Source organism: Rhea americana, unplaced genomic scaffold, assembly GCF_003343005.1.
Source record: "Rhea americana isolate MKP2758 unplaced genomic scaffold, rheAme1 scaffold_9, whole genome shotgun sequence".
In the NCBI taxonomy this organism is placed as follows: Eukaryota; Metazoa; Chordata; class Aves; order Rheiformes; family Rheidae; genus Rhea; species Rhea americana.
In genome coordinates this window covers 5,375,744-5,398,903 of record NW_028187088.1, presented here as the reverse complement: position 1 = coordinate 5,398,903, position 23,160 = coordinate 5,375,744, and the positions used below count along the sequence as shown (strand labels likewise).

General features: G+C 40.8%; 1 protein-coding gene across 1 annotated transcript in view; it reads right to left on the bottom strand.

Moving 5' to 3' along the window:
* MICAL3 (microtubule associated monooxygenase, calponin and LIM domain containing 3) overlaps positions 1-23,160 on the bottom strand; it is a 182,787-nt gene extending 159,627 nt beyond the window's left edge. Inside the window, exon 1 of the mRNA XM_085324197.1 lies at positions 23,107-23,160. The gene's annotated coding sequence lies outside the window, so the exon portion shown is untranslated. The remainder of the gene's footprint in view (positions 1-23,106) is intronic.

Sequence of the window (23,160 nt, the reverse complement as noted above, 5' to 3'; positions counted from 1 at the left end):
CCCCCGCCCCTCGCCTCGCCTCGCCTCGCCTCGCCCGCGCGGAGGGGCCGGCGGGAGGGGGAGAGGAGGAGGAGGAGGAGGAGCGGGCACGAGCAAACCTGCCGCCCCCTCCCCGCTCTGTCCCTTAAAGGGCTACACGCGCACGCACCGCCGGCGGGAGGCGGCAACTTGCGCCTCCGGCCGCCGGGACCATGACGCTTCGAGAGAAGGGGGGGGGGGAAGGAGCGGAAAACGGCGGGCGGCAACGAAGTAACAGCCGGGGTGTTGCTACCGCTGCCGCTCACTCCCTTCGCGCCCTGGGAATGGTACGCTCCCAGCGCCCGAATCCGAAAGGCGCGGCGGGGATTGGCCGCGCTGGCGGGCGGGCGGGGCGAGGCGAGAGCGCGCGCCAAACGACGCTGGCGGACGGGAGATGAAAAACGGGGCGGGGCGAAGCCGCAGCCGTTTGAAGCGCTGCGGGCGCCGTTGGCGGCGCCTGCGGAGCCGCGCGCGCTGAAGGGAGGCAGCTGCGGGCGGCGCGCGCAGGGCCGTTGGGGCGGGCGCCTGAGAGCGGCGGCCGGCCCCGCTCCTTCTCTGTGCCCTTGGCCTTGCGCGTCGCACCTACACGTAGGAGYAGAGCTCCTGCCGTTACCGCCTCCTCAAGGAAGTAGCGGTTACTGCCGGCTGGAAGTAAATCTGCTGCCGATGTGAAAACCTGCAGGAAGGCCTGCGTGGAGCCGCAGCCCTTCCAGATAAGGGCGATGACGGCCCTTCAAAAAATGCAGGCTGGACAGCTGAAACGATACGTGCCACTACGCAGAGCACAGCTAGGCTTGTGCCCGACTCTGGAAATTTTCCATTTATGTTTTGAATGTAAATATAATTTGATGAGGCTGAGCACAAAACAGAAGAGGAACCATAAAAACTGACAACAGAAAGGTGGCAAAATAGGCTTAAAAATGTCTGGAGAAACACTTACAAAATCACCATGAGGGAAAGCTTTATAAATTTTTGGTTCAGGGTTGGCTGGGGAGTAGCTTGGAGGTGTCATCATAGCAGCTCCTCCCATTTGGTTCCTACTGTGTTCTGGGAAAATAGCTCATTGCGTGTGTGCTCTATAAAATGAGGAAAATTACATCAGACACATGCCTGGCTCCGTTATCATTGTCTCCTGCTAATTAAATCAGCCTGGAAGACCCAAATATTGGCTAATCGCTCAGGTTACACTGAGGTAACAGTATAGCTACTGGATAGGCAGGGAAATGACAAAGCCCTGTTCTTCAAAAAAGTACTGAGAGGAACACAGAAATGGTTGGAGTGTATATATGTATGTTTGTGTGTGTGTGTGTATATATATATATATATATATATGCATGCACACATACACAATACCCATACATTTACATTTCAAAATGTTCTCAGAAGCCACTGGTTACTGGCTGAATACATTTGAAGGACTCAGTTCAACACATAGTTACACACACACACACATACATGTGCATTTCCATATATCTGTATTTGGCTTACATATGAATGTTTCATTCCTATCTATATACTTAGTATATATATGTAGGATACATATATACATATATACTCTCTTTGGCATAGCTGAGTATGCCCTTAAGTCCTTCAATCAAGGGAGCCAGTTGATGTGCACCTGAATAGAGCAGGAATATAAACCAATACAGAAGCGCTGTGAATGATCCAGGAATTAGGAGTCAAATACAAACCCATGATAATACAACAGTAACAATGGTAATAGCAAGGTTCTCCAGTGTTCTTTTAAATAGGCCTTTCCAGCAAAGATAACAATTCAAACATCTTTTATATCCAGACCCATAGTTCTGATGTCTACCAAAAACTCAGTTTTCCAACCCTAGTCTAAGGGTTGAAAATTATTAGAGAAAATAATTAGATTTTGAGTTTGGTATGAAAGGCAGCCAGGTATTGAGTAACATACATGATACAAAACCAAAACAGATACTGTTTGTAAGTGATACCCTAAATAAGCTCATGGCATAGCTGAGGAAATTGTTACTGGAGTATGACAAATATCAGGCATAAGTGCAAAATTCCCCAATCACTATCTATATCTCTGTCTGACAACAGATGCAGGAAAGTCTTTAGCTGATCTAAACTTGGCTCAACCCATCCTATTTACTGATGGAGTTTTCATGAGCATAGAAATTCGACTGGTTGCAATCACTTGAGAGCCACAACCTCTTGATTCAGCTTATGTGTTGAAAAATCTGACAAGTGTCTGTCCTCACCTGAGCAAATACACGTATATATATTCATACACACTCAAATACCAAATGACAGTAAGCGCTTCAGTCAATGGATATTTCTGCCTTTGAAGTCAATCAAGGTCACTGAAGTAGTTCTTTGCAGGAGAGGCAGCAGCTTTTATTAACTGTTGATAGCCAAAATAAAAAGGTGTCCCCCTCTAGGAAGATGCAGGTTGAGGATGTGTTAGATTATTAAAAGATGCAGGCAGATGGAGGAGAGGGTTTAATATGGGATATGGGAAGACATTTTAAAATGCTCTCAGAAGGCAATGTATATAGTATGTCCACTGATTACTAGCTAAGTGCTCTGCATTTGAACAGTCAGGAGGAAGGCTGTCAGTTTAACAGTAATCTTTGTAAAATGCTAATAAGGACCTGAACAATTCCCATTAGGGAACTGAACAGCCATCTGCACTCTAGCATGAAGCTGCCTATGGTATCCACAGCAAGACCTGAACTTGCTATTTTGGAATCCAACAACACAGAGAGTTAGTCATACGACAGGGTTATTTGCTGTCAGATTCCCAGAAGAGTTTTCACAATGCACTATAAGAGGAAGGGCTTAAACAAATAAAAGTAAAGCAAAAAGAAAAGCACTATACTTTCTCTCTATGTCTCTTTTCCCCCCGTTCAGAGTTGGGGGGGGGGAAGACAATATGCTACAGAACTTAAGGCTAATAAAATATATGTAAAAAGTACAAAAATGCATGCTTGCGAGATCAGTACAAAAAGGACTACTTTATTTAACAAGCTAAGATAGCTAGAAATCCACATCACAGCCTAGCAGAATACTGATGTTCCAGGCTTGTGATGTGGGTGATGGGTAGCCCATCAATTGCCTTGCTGTATCCCCGAGGGCTTTGCAGCACCTGTATTGCCCTGGTGCTAGATAACGATCACTCAGCAAAGCGGTGATTCCTTGTGAATGAATGCTTGCAAGCACTGTAAAGCAGGTTGCCTGGCACTCCAGAAGTGACCTCTAATAAGCTGCTCAGCAGTAGCCACAGCAGTTCCAAACCAACCAAGGGAAAAATCCTGTGGTTCAGTATGCAACCCTTAAAGGAGGTAAGCCGGTACTGCTTTAAATAGGTCAGAGAAGACACAGTGAACACTCTGAACAACTATATGTGTGTGTGTGCGTACATATATATATATATATATATACACACACACACCAAAAAAGTCTGACTTTTTTTATATATTCAATTTCCTCCAGAAATTTTTGAAGACACATATGGCCCTACTGCTGCTACCAATTAGATAAGGATTACAGTAACGAGGGCAAGTTACAGAAGAAAATCCAATGAAATTTTTTGTATCTCTATGATAGCAAAGCTTTTTTTAGCCTCCCCCCCCCCAGTACAAATGGCCAATGAATCTTGAATTCTCTTCTAAGGACCTTCCAACACTCAGAACTTACCAGGTGCATGACCACTTTTGTGGGATTTTATAATCTCTCCAAATACACAGAACAGCAACTTCTACTTAGAAGTACTGTCCCAGAACAGAATCCCTACATTTGGAATTAACATGTAAAAACACAGCAAGTGAATTTTCAGGAAGGAACTGCAGAATTACAGGGCTAGAAGGAATATTGCGAGGTCATCTGACTCCATCTCTATGAAAGCATCTCTGTGCCATCTGACAGCTATTTATTTTACCCCCTTAAAGACCTTCAGTGTTACAGACACCAGCCTGTCCAAGCAAGCTATTCTGTTCTCACGATTCATTCTTTTTGCCTTTAGAAAGTTTTCCGTAATGATTAACTTGCATCTCTTTCACCATAATTTAAAGCTACTTCTTATCCTACCCATCTCAGACAAAACATTTGTTCCTTTCATCTTTGCAACAGCCTTTTAGATAAATGAAAATTTATCATGYCACTTCTTATTACATTCCCCAGACTTCAATTCTACTTCTTCCAATCTGTCCTCCTAGGTTATACTGTGAGACCTCTGATGATTCTTGATGCTCCCATTTGGAGGCTCTCATATTAGTCCATGTCTTCAAAAATTTCTGGAGGAAATTGAATTGCCTGGCACAGAAACAATACACAAAATGTCCCAGTTGCGACCTTACCAATAATATGTAGAATGGGAAGAGCAGTTGATATGTTTTCCCAGAGGATTTCACGTGCTTTTTTGTATGTCTCAGCATCTGTAAGAGTGGAGGCCATGACATGAAACCAAAGCACCACTGAAGCACCTGAAATCCTCACCTTTAACCAGAACTTTCATCCCTTGTATGCAATGGTTACTGCTAAAAATCACTACATTTAAATTGCTACTTGCCAGGCAATTTAAATGGGGATGTCCTTTGCAGTACATATTGCCTTATTTTCGGATGCTCATGTGTACTGGGACAGCTCCACGTAATTTGTTTTATGTAAAAGTACTCTGCGTACAAACCAGAAGCTGAATGCTTGTCCCTCAAAGAAACTGAGGAATGGCACAGAGAGGTTTTAAAATTTGTTGTCTCCTACATCAGCTGCAACGTTAGCAGAAATTGTCCACACTGGGGGAAAACAAAAAGAGCTGACTCCCTAAGCAGTAACACTGGTGTTCAACTTGTGTTCAAAAAATAAGGCAGAAGGCATCAACCACTCTGCATCCTCATGGATACAAGTGGTTACTCATTGTATAAGCATTTGAATAACTGTAATATTTATAAAATGATGCTATTTATAGGGTCATTTATTTATAGGGTTATTTAAAGGGTCATACTTATGGCAGGGGTGCCCTTCTGCCACCCCTGAATACATGCATGCACTAATCTGGAGTGATGTTGTGTGCACGAGTGTGAACTGAGTTCCAAATAAATTGCTAGTAGTGTTTTATTAAAAACAAAACAAATTCAATGCTAATCCACTTGAAAAATCTCCTTACTGGCTCACAAAGAAAAAGCAAAAACTTCCCTAGTCTAGCAAGGAAATAAAAAGCCAGACCATCAGATCTGGTAAAGGTCAGTGTAGACTGTGTGTTTGGAAGCATGTTAAGAATAAGAGAAGTCATCAGTCTGTGCAAACACACTGTAGGTGATTTCACTGCTCACAGCTTTTCCAAGCAGGAAGATGTTTTAAGATTGCAGTTTGCTGCTGCAAGTCCTGAGTTGCTGCAAGGACTGTTAGCCCAACTCAGGATGTGAGCATCTGAGTAGCTAATGAGAAACACATCACTTTCACTTCACTATAGTATAAAGTTGCAAGAAGAGCTAGCCCAAAACAAAGGCTACACAAGGGCAGAAAACTCCCTCCAAAACTGTACAGGATGCTAAGGGCCAGGAAGAGCAGACCAGATGAGTTTAACTTCATTACTACATTAAAAATAACAACATGGATAGGTAAGGAGATGCAAGAGCATCAAAAGCAGTAAGATCAGTGCTTTTTAGTGAGGCAAAGCATATATGTGCAAGCAGACTACCATATCCAGATGAAGTACCGCTAGACTGATGCCATGCTATGCAACTAATATATTAAACAAAAAAATCAGAAGTACAGCATTTTATTTTACTCAGCCAGTGTTTGAGAAGGACTAAAGAAACTGATTTAAATATATCTTGGCGAAAATAATAGAAAGAAAGGCTTGTGAGGTCATCAAGACATGCATGAAATTGCTGGTTCTTGACTTAACCCGGGCTATACAAATTCTGCACAAGAGCTGCCTGTGCAGGGTTCTCCCTGTGGTATATCCCACATAGCATACATTAAGGGCAGTTTACTTCTAGAAGGGCAGTTTACTATTTTGAGTTTGTCCCAGGGAGAGGCTGAGCTTTCGTTGTGTGCTGGTTTTTAAAGGAACAACTTTTCACTCCTTTAACCAAGCTGAATAAAACTGCTCCCTTGTGTTGATGATTGTCTAGAAATAACCAACAGTCCAGATTCTCAAAGAAGTCTGGAAGTTTTCTTCAAACACTTACCTAGCCACAGTTAGGTTCCCTTTCCAAAAGGCTCTGGGGTCCTGGCTGAAAACCATATTGCTTTAATAGTACTATTAGATTTATCCTTAGTCAAGGCATAAGAAAAAGAATCTACCTATGTACAATCCAAAATTCACCCCTATTTACAGAAGTATTAATAAAAGGGGAAAGTAAATCAATGAAGTCACTTTATTGATCCTGAGAATATGGAGCTACTATTAATAAAACATGTTTATGTTGTTTTATGTGTAGGTCAAAGTCCTGGTAGGGTGTGTTTGTCATTCTAATTTATGTGAGGTTTCATCAACAAAGTATTTATTTTTGCAGTATTGTATTTATTCATCTCCTGTTTTCCTCTCCCACAGCCAGGACATCTGCTAAATGTTTCTGAATCTAAGCTTGTTGGGATAGGGCCCATTACTTTTACATATTTATGAACTGTGTGGTACACTGGCATTCATTCAGCAAAATGTGTTTCCCCAGGCTCATGCAAAAATGACATAAGCTGGGATGAGTTTATATGCAGGAGGTCTACATGTGCAGAGTTCACAATGAGGCTGGAAATCCAGATACATGCAGAAGTACTTAAACTCCACTGCTGAAGAGGGACATAACTATCTAGTAATATTTGAATGATGCACGAACACAAAAAGGAAAAGGAGGTATTTATGATATCTTAAGGAATTGCAATGAAGAGTAATAGGATAAAAATGAATGAAAAGAACATGCATCTGATTCTACAGACATCCTCTGACATCAAAACGTTTTCAAGTGTGGTAAAGGATCCCCAAAAACAAAAAACAAAAGCTGCAATGCTTGTGTTAGTCATAACAGACTGGACAAAGCAGAACACTGCACTGGTTCTTGGGGTAGAAAAATGAACAAATAATTCATTTCTGATCTCTGTTTTTCATCTGTAGTAGACTAGTGTCTCATGCCAACACTCACACAGGCACATCTTTATACTATTTACACACTGAAGGGAGTGTATACTGCCCTCATTCTGTGGAGAACTTACACATGTGACTCCCATTACCACCAACAGAAGCTATGTTCATAAATCTCCCTCTGGTGCTTGGATTGAGTGGATCTGTCACTATTTGCCCTTCCGGCTGGATTACAAACAGTGCCTTTCCAAAGTCTAGGTTGTGATATTTTCCAAGCTCATGAAGAAGAATGCAGCCCATCTCCTTTCAACTGTGAGAGCCACCTATGCTCCACGGATCTTCTGCCTGCCTAAATCCATGCCAGCAACACAGCACAATCACAGCCTAATAGTCTTAATGAGATTACAGCTACAGATGCCCCAGTGCTGCCGTCTGGCTAAGGAACACAACAAGCACCAAATTCATCTGGAGAAAAAAAAAATCCCTCAGCTCTCATGCAAGCAGGCTGCAGCTTGATCAAGATTTCAGAACTATGGTGCACAAGATCCGTTTCATTTATTTTTCTTATTATTTTATGCAATGTATTCTTTTTTTTATAAAGCAGCTTATTCTTCTCATAGATCTCTAGATTTAATGTTTTTCTGCTGGAAATTTAAAACTGRTGATTCTACTGCTCTGTAGCACCAWAACATTTACAACGTTTACCGTTAGCCATACTGGATCAATCTCACCCATGACTTTTTAATGTTTGACTACTGTCTGCCTGTATGCTTGCTTATGATATCCATGTGCTATGGTGAAGTATAGTGGATCTATGACAATATAGTCATTTTTAATGCAATTTTTCTGATGCATCTATTTGGTTCACTGGAAAGATATCACTTGTAACTATCCTACATATAAAGAATCCTCCTTTTGCATATGTTCCAAGCAGCATTTGGTTTACTTGCTGCTTAAATTCTTAATCTCAACAAAAGCAAATAAATTAGTGTGTGTAATACACACTGGAATCATGAGTTAAAAAATAAACTGATCTTTAGATAGTACCCTATCAACTGGCTGGAGTACAAAACCTGGTATCAATGCATTAAGGTATGAACTGTGCAGCTCTGACTGTAAACTACAGCTACTGCTGTGTATATTACATTGAGCTTGCTGGATGCCAGGAGATAAGAAACCTGCTTCTAARTCTGCTGCTCCTACAGGACTCGATGCCAAGACAAGAAAATCCAGCAGCAGAGCCCTCATGGATTTTGCATGAAACCTATTTAAAGGAGTTAACACAAAAGAAAATTCCTCCCCTTAAAAACAGGAAAACACAGAATTTTATAGATGATAACAGACAATAAAAAACATTTTCAGTGGAAGGCACAAGAGACTGCTGGGTCAGTACTCACAAAGCAAGGTTGTAAAAGTGACCTTCTTTCACAAGACAACTCCTCCCCGACAGGTGCTCCTAATTCACTCGCCTCTGCCCGAGCAAATGTCTAAATTAGAGCCCTCTTGCCACTCATTGTACTCTGATTCTGCACAGGTTTGTCTTTGGAGAGCTTGCACAAACAACTTTCTCTAGGCTTGCAAGAAAAAGCCAAAGTAAAAAGGAAATGGGATCTGGGATGCAAATCTCCTTCTGCTCTTTCGCGGAGCATCTTGCAGGGTCTCATGGAGACGGTGTTATGATGGTTCTGGCTGCCAATTCGTCACTGTTGTCATGGTGACAGAGCAGTGGTCCCTTGTGGCTTAGTGACAGAGAGGCAACAACGATAGCACCGAAAACATGTATTGCCTCCGCTTTTGAGGATTCCTCCGATCGTGGCAATCCACCCATTTGTTAAAAAAGGCCTTTTTTTTTTTACAGAAAGTACATCCCCTCCCAACACACACACACGCTTTGGTTACTCTATTTATGAAGCTCTACAACACCTATAAATCCTGTTTTGATGGTATAGCACACTTGGCATAATCCTGAGAGAGCCAGTCATTTCCTTTGGGAAACAGTGTCATGTGAAAACAGGAGACAAAAAAAATCTTGTTTTGATAAACATCTGAATATCAATACACACTCACCAATATTTGAAGAATTGTTAGGACAGAGTGATATAATTTTGTCTCTTTGAGCAGGTGAATGAGCAGTTGAGACAGTAATAGGGTATTTCTCTGCCAAGTGTTTCTCTGCCAACACTGTGAGGCCGCACCTACAGCTACGGGGAAGCTGTGGGCAGGCAGAGTTCCTTTGTTCCTGTCCTCTGAACTGAAAAGTCTTGATATGATCCTTTCGGAGTCTTAATATAGCTCTTTTTTCTTGCTCCAAGTATGTTTTTATCACAACATTGAAGCAAATATTATTAGTAATGTTTGATATAACAGTGCACAGCAGCAATGACCTATGGAGTCCAGAGTCTAGAGGAGAAGTCAAGACTGCAGAAGCAAGCAATACTTTGCTGGACAATGAGTTATCCAGACTTGTTTTAGAAAGAGAATCTTTGGACAATTAAATAATACTACTTGTTTACAAGACAGACTATTTATCTTATCTTCTTAATAAAATGTTGCCAATGGTTCTTCCTTGCTTTCCTTATTATTCTATCCTAATGCTAAGTGCTTCTTTAAAGGTAATAGATTTCCTCTCTCGGGATGCCAGGAACAAAGACAGCTCTGTATGCACGTAGGTGATAGGGACAAAAACACAGAGAAGTAAAACCTATGTTTGTTTTCTTGACTAACCTTCCTATCCCCACTTTGACTCACGTTGTTTTAGCTTTCCCTGACAGTAGCTCATCACAACTTGCTGGATAGATGCTAAAGCCTAAGCATTAGAGGTCCAATCACTACAGGCAATTAAATACCTCTTTTGACCCACTATAATCTGAAGCAGCAGAGAAGGGACTACTAGCTCATAACAGCATTATCAGCCAGAAGGGTTAAAAAGACTTGAATCGGATTCAAAAAACTGTGAGCGGGCTAAAAAAAATCTGAGACTTTAAAAACAGTAAGAATATTTCTAACTTGACTTTGCCTCTGCTTTCAGGACTCAGTTTTCCAGCTTTTTCCCAACACTACAAGGATTAGAATTTAATTTGGTTTAGAAAAAAAGTTACAGWTCTTTTGTGTTTATGTGGTTATAAAACACAGGACTTCAAGAACATCACCAAATACAGTCACAATGCTGCTAGACTTGGTAGCACCAAAGTACCTCCGCAAAGTAAGGTAAATTCATTTAGAGCTGGTTCCAGCAAGTCTGGAGCCTTCATGTTAAAGATACTAACAGCTCGCCCTTTACATGGCCCCTTAGTGGCTTTTTCAAAAACAGTTATGAATATATCCAGAGTTATGAGCATCTGGTTCCACACAGATGTGAGATTACTAATAATATGAAGGCATATTATAAAAATCTGCATTATCACTGGCATTTTATGACCTCTTCTTCAGTAATCTAAAATAAGAATGGAATAAGATTGAACACTGTACTACATGCTCAGTCTTATATAGGGGAAATGCTGGTTGGTGCTATAATTAAATTATGTCTGTCTTTCTGCTCTCTCTCCCTCCAGACACTTTTATGCTTGGCTGGGTGGAAAAGACTTGCTCCCTCTGGGTGTGATGGCATGAAGGCATTCAAAATGAAGCTGTCCCCTGAAGACAATCCTGAGGAGCAATACTGCTGGGTTAGCAGGGGCTATAAAGGCAGCAAAGGAACTGAGCGGAGAGAAGATGGTTGGGATTGGCTTGTGGCCCTGAGAATCCTTTTCAAGTTGCAGATTTATCTTCTCACAGAGCATTAGCTAGAGGCTTTTAATGCAATCACARGGGTTTCCTTGCACCATTACTTACAGAAGAGGGTATAAAAATGACAGCCGCTAATGAGCATCCATTTCTCATCAGTTGCCTTATCAGGGTAATTTCACAAACAGAAGGTTTCAGAGGTTAACGGACTGGAAATGACATTCAGACTGCTGAATCCAGGCCTGTACAGAGAGAATACATCCCTATGCCTGCACATTTCAGTCTCAACCACAGAGAGCTATAGCAAATGTATGAACACAGAAGCACAGATTTCATGAGCTGAGCTGAGAGGCCAAAGTCACTGCATACTCATTCTTCTTTAGGATTAAGAGGCAACTGGAGCAGAAYATGAATGTCCCTTTGTCCATTAAATATCCAAACCACATTCCTGGGTGTGAAGTTCCCTCACAGAAAGGAATGCTTTGTCTGGAGTTCATGACTGGGGAGAGCAATAGAACTTTGCAAAAAAAAACCCAACTTGGTGGTGGACTAGGATGAAAACACACCTTTAATTGAGGAACTAGTGCAGAGAAGGGGTTCATGTGTCCAAGGCAGGAGGCAGGCTGATGTGAAGGGCAGAAAGTCGATATAGATGTGTGTGTGGTCCAAGAGCAGGATAAAAGGAGGGAACTTGTGTTTGTGTGCAAGTAGGAAGGGAGTGGATTGTTTGTAGTGGGAGGGCATGCATGTGAATCAATGAGATCTTTTTTCAGCTTGACATCTATGGTCTTTTTGCTTTTCTTTCTTTTAGCCACTGAAGATTTGCGAAATTTAATTTTCCACACATTGAAACAAAGTATCTAATATATCTACTCTCTTCTCTTCAGTCACTAATTAGATAATTCTGTCAAAAAACAAGATTGGTTCTTTTAAACATTTACCTTTTCTTAGTACCACTATCAACTTTCAAAATTTTAATGTGTATGCCATTCCTTTCACTATAGCCTTCAAATAGCCTTATCAGATAGGAAATGTCTATACTGCCTATTTTTAAAAGATGGGACCACATTTGATTAGTTTTTACATGATCATCTCTGGTGTACTGCTTATAAAATTAACTCACAATGAGTTTTCAAGGGTATTAGAAAGTTATCAGTACCCTAAAATACATTCTTACTTGTGATAACTTATTTGGATATGGTATTTTTTATTTTTTCAAAAATACTTCCATACCTAATTTTCATGGAGGTCCTGCTTATATATATTCTTATTAATTGTTATGGTCATGCCTAACATGGATAGGTTTCTGGAAAGCTCAGCAACTCAGCAATTCTTTAACTGCATTGTAAATAATTCAATCAACCATTCTTCCCCAAATCTATTTCTCATTTATTAGTGGATTTTCTTTCTAGGTAGTATTTTCTCATCTCTCACCACCATCTAATACATATACTTGGGGGAAGTTTTGCAGTCCTTTTGCCAAAACTTCCACTGACTTCAGTCAGAGATTTGCCTGACTGTAGGAGTTTGGTCCTATTTCTGTAAACCAGGAACAAGCTGAAGTGAATGCACACAGGTGCGTAACGGAGTGTTCATTGTGGGGGAGCCTGTGGAGGTTTTAAGAGGAGCAGGAAAAGTGAGTTTGTATGTACGAGAAGAACAAGGTTGAGGACATGGGAGAAACCCAACAAGGTGCAGGAGGGCTCTGTTACATGAGTAAGAGCAGAGCAAAGCAAAGATTTTATCCGATTAAACCCACGTTAAACTCCTTTTTTTTTTCTTTTTGAATAACAAAAGAGTAGATTTTTTCTTTCTCCCCCTTTCTGTCATCAGACAGCTGTGCAAATATTCTAGCATGTGATTGTGGAAGCATAACACAGAAAACCTCTGAATTGCGCCAAGAGAAAAATGCAGGAAAACAAAAGGCAAAAGCCTGGGGTAGATTCAGCTGCCAGGATCTTCCATCCCCAGGAGAACTAGACAGAGAAAAGGGGAAAGAAAAGGGAGAAGCCTGACAGATTTCTCTGCTTACACTGACAGCCTCCTAGGTCACAGGGAAACATGGACTTTTGTAGTCGATTTGAAGGAGGGCAGCAAAGRTATCAAAGCAATTAACACTGTTAAATCACTGCTTTCTTGAAGGCTGTTGGCTTTATCTGCAGCACCATTTGCTGCTATTGTACCAGCATAAAATACAAAGTTCTCACGTTGCAGACAAATTGAACACCTGACTTAAACAGYATACACTAAGTCCCAGTCTTTATTTGAATTAGGGGAATCTGCTACATGCTTGGTCTGCGGTAATTCTAGTCCTATCTATTCTAGATTCTTTTTGACAGCAGATTAAGGACTTCTTCAACAGAGAAGTGATTCAGGGCAGCAGACTAAAAATGCATCTCTTCACAGGTTCTTCGAGGAGTTTATGCTGCATGTGTAGGCAGCAGGTGATAATATAAACCTAAATATGCCACAGCCAGGAATCAAGCTGCACAGTGATTCTCTGCCAAAGACTCCTATTTTATTGCAGGGGAATGAATTAATTCATAAGAAAAAAAAAAAAGTAAGCTTTTACTTGCAGTATTCTCAGTGCCTTCTTGACTGCTAATTCAGTGAATCCTTTGCATCAAATGACAGATCAGCTTTGGCTCTCACCTCAGTGTAAGGAGAAGCAGTAGGTCATTCTGCAACTATATCTTATTTTCCAGCAATGTCTAATGCTAAATATTGCACAGGAATGTATAGCAATCTATCCTACTGGTGGGAAGTTAAAAAATAACAGGGTTTCTTCCTGACTCAAGCTGGTCATCATTCTATGCACTGGAACATAAGGCTGATGATACTTCTCATTTTTTGTTAGGCCAATGTAACTGCAGGTGCTATTCAAGCAAACATGAGACCTTTGGCTATGCTGCATATAATGTCCTATTCTAGAGAATTAAGCAGGTTGTTATGAAAACTGCAGTAATAACACCCACATTGCAAGCACATTGAAACCCTAGAGGAAGAAATTCTTCCTCCCATCAAAGACAGCAAAATAATTTCATCATTTCAGGAAGCCTTCATACTCCAAACTTCCTCTAACCATTTTCATTCCACTTCCCTTTAATTACCTGAATTGTTAATTAAGATTAATCAGCTAATGTTTTACCCATGTTTTGAATGAGTAAAGCACTGTAGAAATCCTTTGCATGAATGATTTATTAGACTATTATTTATTTTACTGTTGCTGTTCCTTGGTTTTTTTTTTTTTTTTTTTTTTTTTTTTTTTTTTTTTTTTTTTTTGTTCTTTTTCTTGTTCCCCTTCATAGGCAGAAGCCAGGGTGAGGCCTATGTTACCATAGCTATTATTTCTAGCCCAAGTTATGCAGTCAGGATAACACCATTCCACTATGGGTGTTTCAAGCTTTTCTGGCACTGTCACATGTTCTTTTATGAAGTCTAAATATGCAATGAAGACCTTGTGCCCCATTACCCACTTAACAGCATTTTCACCTTGCCACCAGGCTCAGATTTCAGCCTCGCTGCAACTATCCACTTACAGCATCCGCACAGTGGTGAAAACAGATGGAGGCTCTCCTCACTCAGCATGACAGCAGAAACCAAGGGTGGTTGCAGCTCCCCCTAAAAGGAGATCTGCTCACAAACTAAATTCTGCAAATATCTGCAATTCTGTGATTCCTTCAGAAAACCTACTAAGGTGCTGTGATGTCAAAGGGGCTAAGTTCAGACTACGATGGCCTATATTTGAGTCACAGTTAACATGGTCTTCAAGGACAGAGAAGGATTGTCCACAACAGAAATTCTGTGCTAACAAGACAAGTCTGGAGCCACCTTCCAGTTTTTCTGCATTTATATTGTATGACTTTGAACAGGCCATTTACAACTAGATTTACAAGTGTGTTCATTCATTTTGAGCATCTCAAGTTTTGGTTGTTTTGAGACACTAGAGCTGCAACTTTAAATGACGGAACCACCTATCCCGCCAGTTGAAATCAGAAGGCTCTGTAGTCATTAGTTCTCCAGATTCTATGAGGTAAACGTACAAAAACTTGTTTTGCTTTGTTTTTCTTTAACTGTCATCCATAAAAATTCTGCTTCATAATTGAGAGACAAGTCAAGTTCTTTCCTTCTTACTCATAAGTAACATTCAACAGGCCAAATCAGGCCACCAGTGATGCCAAAAATATAACTCTTCAGAACTTGGTAAACAGTTTTGTTGATACTGCTGAAAATGGAGTAGAACCATTTTCTCTTAGTGTATTGGCTCTTCAAAGGCTAATAGCAACTCAGTTTCTTGAGTTGTTTAACTCGGCAGATCCCACTGTCAAGGTACATAGGGCAGGCAGAGCTGTTAAATTTCATTATCATCTTCTACCATTCCAATTTACTTTAACTCCTCCTAGGGTCTCTGAAGCAAAAGACTATCTCACCTTCGAAGACACCAACACTACAGGGAAAGGAAGGAAGGCCAAAGTTCACAAGAGAAGCAAAAGGAGAGAGGAAAGCACCCTAATCATTCTTCCTTCACAATGTCCCTTTCTTATCCTCACATTGTAAGCAGTTATGGGCATGGTTTTTGGTGGGAATAAGAATCCCTGGTTTCTTCTAATCTTTCTTGACTTGGCCCTTACGAGGTCTAGAAGAACACTGTTAACGGCACTAGCTGCCGGTGAGGAGGGCCAGGTAAAGCACCTCCTGCAGGTTCTCCAGATAAGTCCCAGTGTTAAGCAGGGATATGCCAAAAAAGACTGTTGCATTCCCCAGGGATGAGAAACATTTAGATCTCCAGTGAGTCAGCAACTGAGGAGCATGATTCTGGAGAGCAAAACCGAGGCAGAAAGGCAAAGGGAGACAAATAGGCAGTGTAGGGAAGAAATACACAGAACACAAAACAAAGTCACTCTGAGCTACCTTATAAGGTTTAACTCATTTGTGGCTGGCCTCTTTAAACACAAGCAGAGCTGGTTAAAGCACTAGAAAGGTGGCATACTTGTGCTGAGGTCTGTGTACACACAGACTTGAAAACTTTATACTTGAACACATAACACAGATAATCCAAATATTGGAGTTGAAGTCTCTTTAAGTGTGCGTACATGCAGTATCAACAGCTCTGAGAGGCAGAGAAATCAAAACTTTGGTCCTGCATAATAGCAGAATAGGCTTAACAACCTTAAGATTTTAGCTTTAAAGAAAATACCCAATATCACAAGCACTTGTGCTAAAAATACAAAAATTGATTAAAAAAAAAAAAAGAGTGAGGATAAATGAAGTGATTGCTAGAGTTTGTCTGTCTGCTAGGCATTAGTGCCTGTGCTGGAGAAGGTGTGTATACTTGCTGGTAGTGGTGTCTGTAGGGTTCTGCTTTAGCTGAAGAAGGCAAATCTGCTGTAACTGTCCTGACTGACAGGTTTATCTGATGGAAGTAAACAGAAAATTTTAAGTTTGAACAAATTGCAGCAAAAGGCTGACGATATGCTGCCTGGGTATCCAATATAGAAGGCAAGGAAAGAGTCTGGTGGAGAAGACAAATGCAGAAGGAAGAAACAGGATAAGTTTTGATATTTTTTTCGCCAAATAAGAAGGAAGCCCATTATGGATCTTTCTTCTCTTTAGCTACAATTACACTGAAGGAGTAGGGGGATTGGTTTCTGTGACTCATTAACCCAGGCTGCTGCTATTTCATGGAGATCAATGTATCATTTAATAGGAAGAGGCTTTTCAGCTCTGCAAGATTTTATCTGCTGATGGCTAATGTGATATTTATAGACATATCCATCAGCCTAACAGCAGGAAGCAATTCTCCAGGGGTCAGATTGGGTGGATTCCCCCCATTTAAACCCCATTATGGATGCAGCTTTCTGTGCAGGATTAACCACTTAACTCACTGAATCCTGAACATCATCAGCTATTGTTCACAAGCATTCATGATTTCCGTGGCTTAGTGTGTGGGGGAGGGGGACTGGCTGACTTGTTTTCAGCGTCAATTATCTTTTCAAAGAATAATGTTCTTTGTTAACCTCTAACTCACTGAGCAATGTGAAGCCAGTCTATTAAGCACATCACAGCCTTCTTTTAACCCTGTAATTTAGGCAGCACAAGAGACTTAGTCCCAATATTATCCTACTTCTGGCCAATCTGAATCTTTAACTGTCAGGAGACCAGAGAATCAGCTTTGATTGAAACAAATTTAGGAGAATAAAGAACAGTGACTTGGAAGACCAGGGCAGAAACTCTGTGCAGCTTACGCAATATGTTTTAATGCCTTCAGCACAACTTTTGGTAATGGTTTACAGAACACGCTTCCCTGCTAAGACTATTTTGAGAGTCAGCTCCTCTGGGGATTTAGCATGCACTGATTCCATCTCCTAAAATTATCTGAGTATCTTTCTAGCACTGCATTTCTCCTGGTGAACACACCTTTTGGCATGAAACAGTCTTGCAAAGGGAGCTTAGAATAGGCCCATTGTTCGGGCAGCTTACGGTGCATAGGTAATGTTAACTGCTGCTCAATTTGACATGAGAAAGACTGATGCCTGCTCCTGGCATGGACAAGTGTTCTTGAAGACAGATTACAAATTTGAGCTATTTAAGGTTCTGTTTCCAATTGCCAAAGATATAATCAGTCATGTCCATCTACTCTCCTTTTCAAACTTATCATGACCTCCCAATCCCCTTATTTCTCTTTACATTTCCTAGTGTTTACAGTGACATCCAGGACCCTCATCACTTGGTTTTGTACTCCTCCTGCCAGCATGACATACTAGCATGCAGCAATAATCTTCCTCAGACTACTAGCCTCCCTATGCTTCCTCACAAACACATTTCAAGAGAAACATGGTGGTGCAGTGCTGTCCCTAAGTGCTATAACGAAGTCCCTGACCTCTGACAGAACCCAGCAAGCTCCCCATGCTCCCAGAACTGTTCAGTTTATGCACGAGTCTCAGTTACTGCTCTGGAGTTACTGACTTCTGCTAGTGTATACAGCAAACAGCACTGCTGCTTTGCTTTTCACTAGTCCCTTTGTTTTCACACTAAGATCACAGAACAATTCACAAATATAACTAAAAATATAAAACTAATAAGCCCTCTGTCAGGTATAATAGTCAATGACATTATCATTTCTGTTACACAAAAAGGAAACCTGAAGTTCAGAAAGAGAAAAATTTTATAGGAAGACATATCTAGTCAATTAACTCTACATCTAAGGAGGCTTGGGGTAATTTTGATGCTTGAATGTATCTATCCAGAGCATTTTAAATTTTTAGCTAAATCAAGACACTTGTGCAAGTCTATTTACTAGCAGAATTGCTTTTAAAAGTGACTCCATTTTATAGTTCCTTAATCATTTTGGAAACACCTGTAGCAGCTTAACAAGTCATTTGTCAGGGCCCTGAGGGCACTAATAGGCCTAAATTGCCCTGACCAACCTCACCCAGGACCTCCAGGCTGCATCTTCTGCCTACTGGTCTAGGGGCCCCATTTCAGCTCTGACCTTGGCACCCAGGCCCGGTCTGAGCCATGCAGTTCCACACGTCTTCAGCCTTCTCTCTGTCTCCTGAGTGGACCTTGGACCTATATCATAGCTTTGTCTCCAAATGCTCCTGACTGGACCCTGAACCTAATTCATCACGTCATCTTGTATGGGGCTGTCCACGAAACCAGTTATCAGCACCCTGCTCTGCCCACCCCATTCAGATCCCATGGGCAAGACTGCCACCACTTGTGCCGGGCCCACCCTTAGCTCACGACTTGTCCCGTATCATGGAGCAGCCCCACTCCTGCTGCTCCCTGACATCTTTGGTTCCCCCCCCCCCCCGCAGGCCACTCTCTGGTCAGTGCTGATGCAAGAAAGGATCTGGTGAGTGCTGCTCAGCTTGTTCCACCGCAAARCCAGCAAGTCACCTTGGTGCAAGCCCTTCTCACTAGTAGCTGAAAACTAGCCACTGACTTTGCAGTGAGCTGGCTAATGAGCCCAAACACAAGCTGCTGTGTTATTGCTCTCCACAGACGAGCCAGTGTTGAAYTGGGGCAAGAACAACTAACTGTGGGAAAATCATGCTGAATTCCCCCCAGCTAGATCTGCTAAAGGGTGACTTTAGTAGGGGAGAGGAAAGTTATAGCCTGAAGTTCACTTTGATAAACCAAAAACATTTAAAATACAACTTGCCCTATCTGCAATAGAGTTCCAAAAGATATTAATTACAGCTTACTAGCTTTTTCATAATATTTCAAGCAAGTTTGTTAAGGCTGTCCATACTGAGTCATTTTTTGGAAATGAATATTTTTGGAACTAACTCTAAGTGAGAAATCATTTCAGATTTGCTAATACAAACTGAGTTTTCAACTTCCTTTGTCAACAGGCAGCTGGAACAACAATGTGTCTAGACAATTAGAACCTGTCTTTTCAGACAGTTCTGGCTCAGACTTCTGTTAAAGCTGAAAACTCAAGGACAGGCAACAGTTGGATTTCTTGTGGGCTGCCCTTCCCCCATTGCTGAGAAGTAAACAAGTATGCTCAAGGCTACGTAAACTAATTAGACACCTAATCCTATGTTTGTCTGCATCTAGTATTGCTATGACACTTCTGAGAAAGATGAGAACAGCCAGCAAGTAAAAAAGGCACAGAGAGAAAGAGAAAATTAATTTGTAGAAGAAATTGAAAGTGATATAGTGCTCTAGATGTTAATTTTATGCAAATATAATCATACCTCTCAATCCAATAAGACTCTAAAATAACATACGAATCTTAAAAACTAGGGGAGAAATCCTTCCCAAAACAAGCAATGCTGCATTTTCACCAACTACAYTTAAAAAYACAGAGAAAAAAAGTAACAAAYTCTTAATTACTAAATCAAGTTTGTGATCAGAACAGAAAGCAGTGAAGTTCTGCCTGCTGCAGTCCTCACACTGAACCAGCATAGCAATACATTTAACCTGGCGAAGCACAAGACAGACAGGCTGCACCATTGAACAATTCCTTCCTAGCTGATCCTCTCGAGAGTGTTAGATACTGTTTCCTAGCAACTCTACAGCCCTGCTGGCTTTTCTAAATCAATCTTTGATTAAAACTTTTATGAGCATCACAAGATCAAATAAGAACCTGGACAGCAGCCTGAGAGACAAAAGAGTTTGCTGCTTAAACTTAGGTAACATTTTCTATAACTCCTAGTTCAAAATGCAGAACATGAAGCATTTAGGTGTTTGCAGTTATAATTAATTGAAGATTGTGSTAATCTTGAATTCAAAATGTGGGACAGATTTTTGACAAACACTGAAACAAGAAGTACTGAAAAGCCTTGAAGCTCGAGTAAAAATAATGTGCTTTGAGAAAATGCATTTTGTTTCTTATTTGCTTTATGGTAGCAGTACTTTTATGAGTCCCACTGTCAAACATTTCTTCTAACTATGGGAGTATGTTCACTTTTGAAAAAGAAAAAATATGGAGATTAACGGATGAAAACAGAATTCAACAGGTGAGGATTTTAGAAAAGATATTAACAATTAGAAGGGGAAGCAATTCTGAATCAGTAGAGCAAAGAGATGTGGTGCTAGGCAAAGAGGATTTAATTGACTTACAGTGATGATAGCCTTTAGTATTTTCCTTACAGATAATAACTGGTTGCAGAAAAGCAGCAGCCTTAGGCTTTTAACCAAATTGGTCACTTTAAGGCGATGAAACGCCCCACCCAGCAAAAATTATTACTCTTACAATTGGTAACAATGAAATAAAAAGTAACAACATTTATTGTTTAAATGCTGGGTTGCCAGGTTTGGTATTTTGTTTGATAGCAGAGAATAAGACTCCATCAGCTTAAAATCACCCTTCTTTTCTAAAATCTTTTGCTATTATATTAGTAAAATTCCAGCTCTACAAGCTGTGAAAATTCCTGTTTCCAATTTTCCAGTTTCCAATGTTTGCATCTTACAGTATGTTTTTAAGATTAAAGTTAAAACAGGGATTTGCTCAGACTTTAACATCATGTGATGCATCCCCACCTACTTGGATTGTGCCTGTGACTATCCCTGTAGTTATCTTTATTGTCTTCTCTCTGCCATCCTCAACTGTTGTTTACATGAGTTTTTGTGCAGCTAAAGTTAAGAGGTGAGTGCTTTAAAAAACAGTAACTAGGAACATTAGCAGATGATCTCAAAATCAGTTGAGGGACCTCTCACTACTATTTCAAATATTTGTTTGATTCTAAGTAAAATAAGAAAGACTTCAGACCTGGCCATCTTTTAGATGCATAACCAGAAAGCGTGTACCTTCACACAACTGAGGGCTCTAATAATAGTCTGCCAGAAGCTAGAGAGAGCCCTGAATTTGGGTTAATTGAAGGGAACTGGAGCCAGCTATCTTCATATTTAATAGGGATGTATTGGTCATGGGAAATACAAGCAAATTACAGGTTCCAGCATGTAATGGTCTAGCCAGACCCAAACAAAAGCACATGGTGATGAAGAGCGAGTGCTGCGCGTTGAGACCTGCAGTCTCTGTGGACCTCATTGATTTATTAAAGATGAATTTGCTTATAAGATACAATGTAGTATAAAACTCCACAGCTTTCCTACAGACCATTCTTTGTTCAGTTGTTTGTAATGCCTTTTATATTTCCAGATTTTCCTTCTTTTTTCCTTTTGTGTGTGTGTGCGCGCACACACGCACGCCTGTGTGTTTCTTTCTCTTCAAATCAGACCATAGAGCCTCACTGTTTCTAGCTCAAAGTCTCCCTAATGCTGCTAATCTCATATTAACAGCCTACTGACACAGAAGAGATGGCAGAAAAGACTGATTGCCAGCTTTCTGGCCCTCTGACCTCATGCTGGTCAGATCTGGATTAATACTTGAGGCGATTTACCTCAGGAGGCCCTGTTACAGGTGCCTGTATCTCTAACTCTCCTTGAACTGCTTCACAGGAGTGGGAGGAGGAAAATTCAAATTCACAGCTGGCGAAGACATAAAGAAGGTCTGTCTGCAACTCACTTGATTTCATTTCCTATAGAAAATCAAGATGACAGCAATAAAAAAGACCTCTAGATTTCAGACAAGACACAAGGAGTCAGGCATCAACATCCCACCCATGACACAAAATGCATTCCCATTACCTGTTCCCAAGAGTAAGTTTTCTTGAATTTACCTTTTCTCATTAGTAGAAACTGCTATCAAGGAAGCAGAAGCACAGCCAAACATGTTGATTTCCTTCAATATATTTATAGCAGTATAGCCCTGCTGTGTTGGCTATAGTCACTACAAGAGTGACTCTTACAGGTTTAAAAAAGTTTATACTGTTTATACTTAAGGAAAGATGGAAAATAGCATCATTCTTATACTGCAGTGAGAGTCCATGTGACAGTTTAGTTCAGCAGCCCAAACTGCCTCAGACTTCCCTCCACAGCCTGACTGTATTTCCCACATTTGCAGTACTGTGCCCTGCCTACCCTCCTGTTCCATGACCCAACATAGTAGAAGCAGGTTGCTGGGATGACAGATCAGGCTGACCAGCTGCGCTTGACGTCACTGAGTGGCCACACATTGCATCTCAGATGCATGAGAGAGATGTCTGACTGCAGGGGCAAGAGAAAAAGGCAGGAGCCTGTTCTGTCTCTGTCAAAGTTGAGCACCAAGACTTTACAGATCAGAATTTGATGCTAGATCGTCTCTGGTCTCCACTAAGACAATTCTATTTGACCTCAGAAAATTTTCATTTTGCCTGTTAACAAACTGCCAGTAAAATAAGTAATTGTTCCTAACCTGACTTGACCTTAAAGAACTGTTTAACTGAGTTACTATTATTTGCAGGTTAGAGAACGGTAAGAGGTCTGGCCTTCAAGGCACCACACTGTCCCCTCTAGGAAAAGGCATGAAGTACAAAAACATTCTACCATGCTTTACAGACAAATTAGTTTTACCTGTAGTTGTTACTATAAGGCTGCTTGTTTCATCTCAGCTTCTTAAACAGCCAGACTGAAGCTCATACAGATCTTCTGTTTAGAACAGCTCCTACTCATGTCTYCTTTTCTGTACCTCTAACATAACTGTATTATTGTTGCAGCTCACATATCTTTCTGTAGTTCTTTATTAATAAAGAGCATCTGCAAGAAAACAGGATCTGACTCACTTCACAGCACAGCTGCTCCTGCCACTTACTTCCCCATCTGAAACAACAATCCTCTTTTTCAAAAATCACTGTTATCATCACATCTAACAATTCTAATATCACCACTACACCACCATACTGTCCTTCTAAGGAACAGAATATTCTTGGCTGCTCTCCTCAAAAGACATTGTTGAATATCTTTGCATATTATGAACTTACCTCATTTCATGCTGTCTCACTCCTTTTTTTGATTCTCAGCGGAGAGTATTCAGT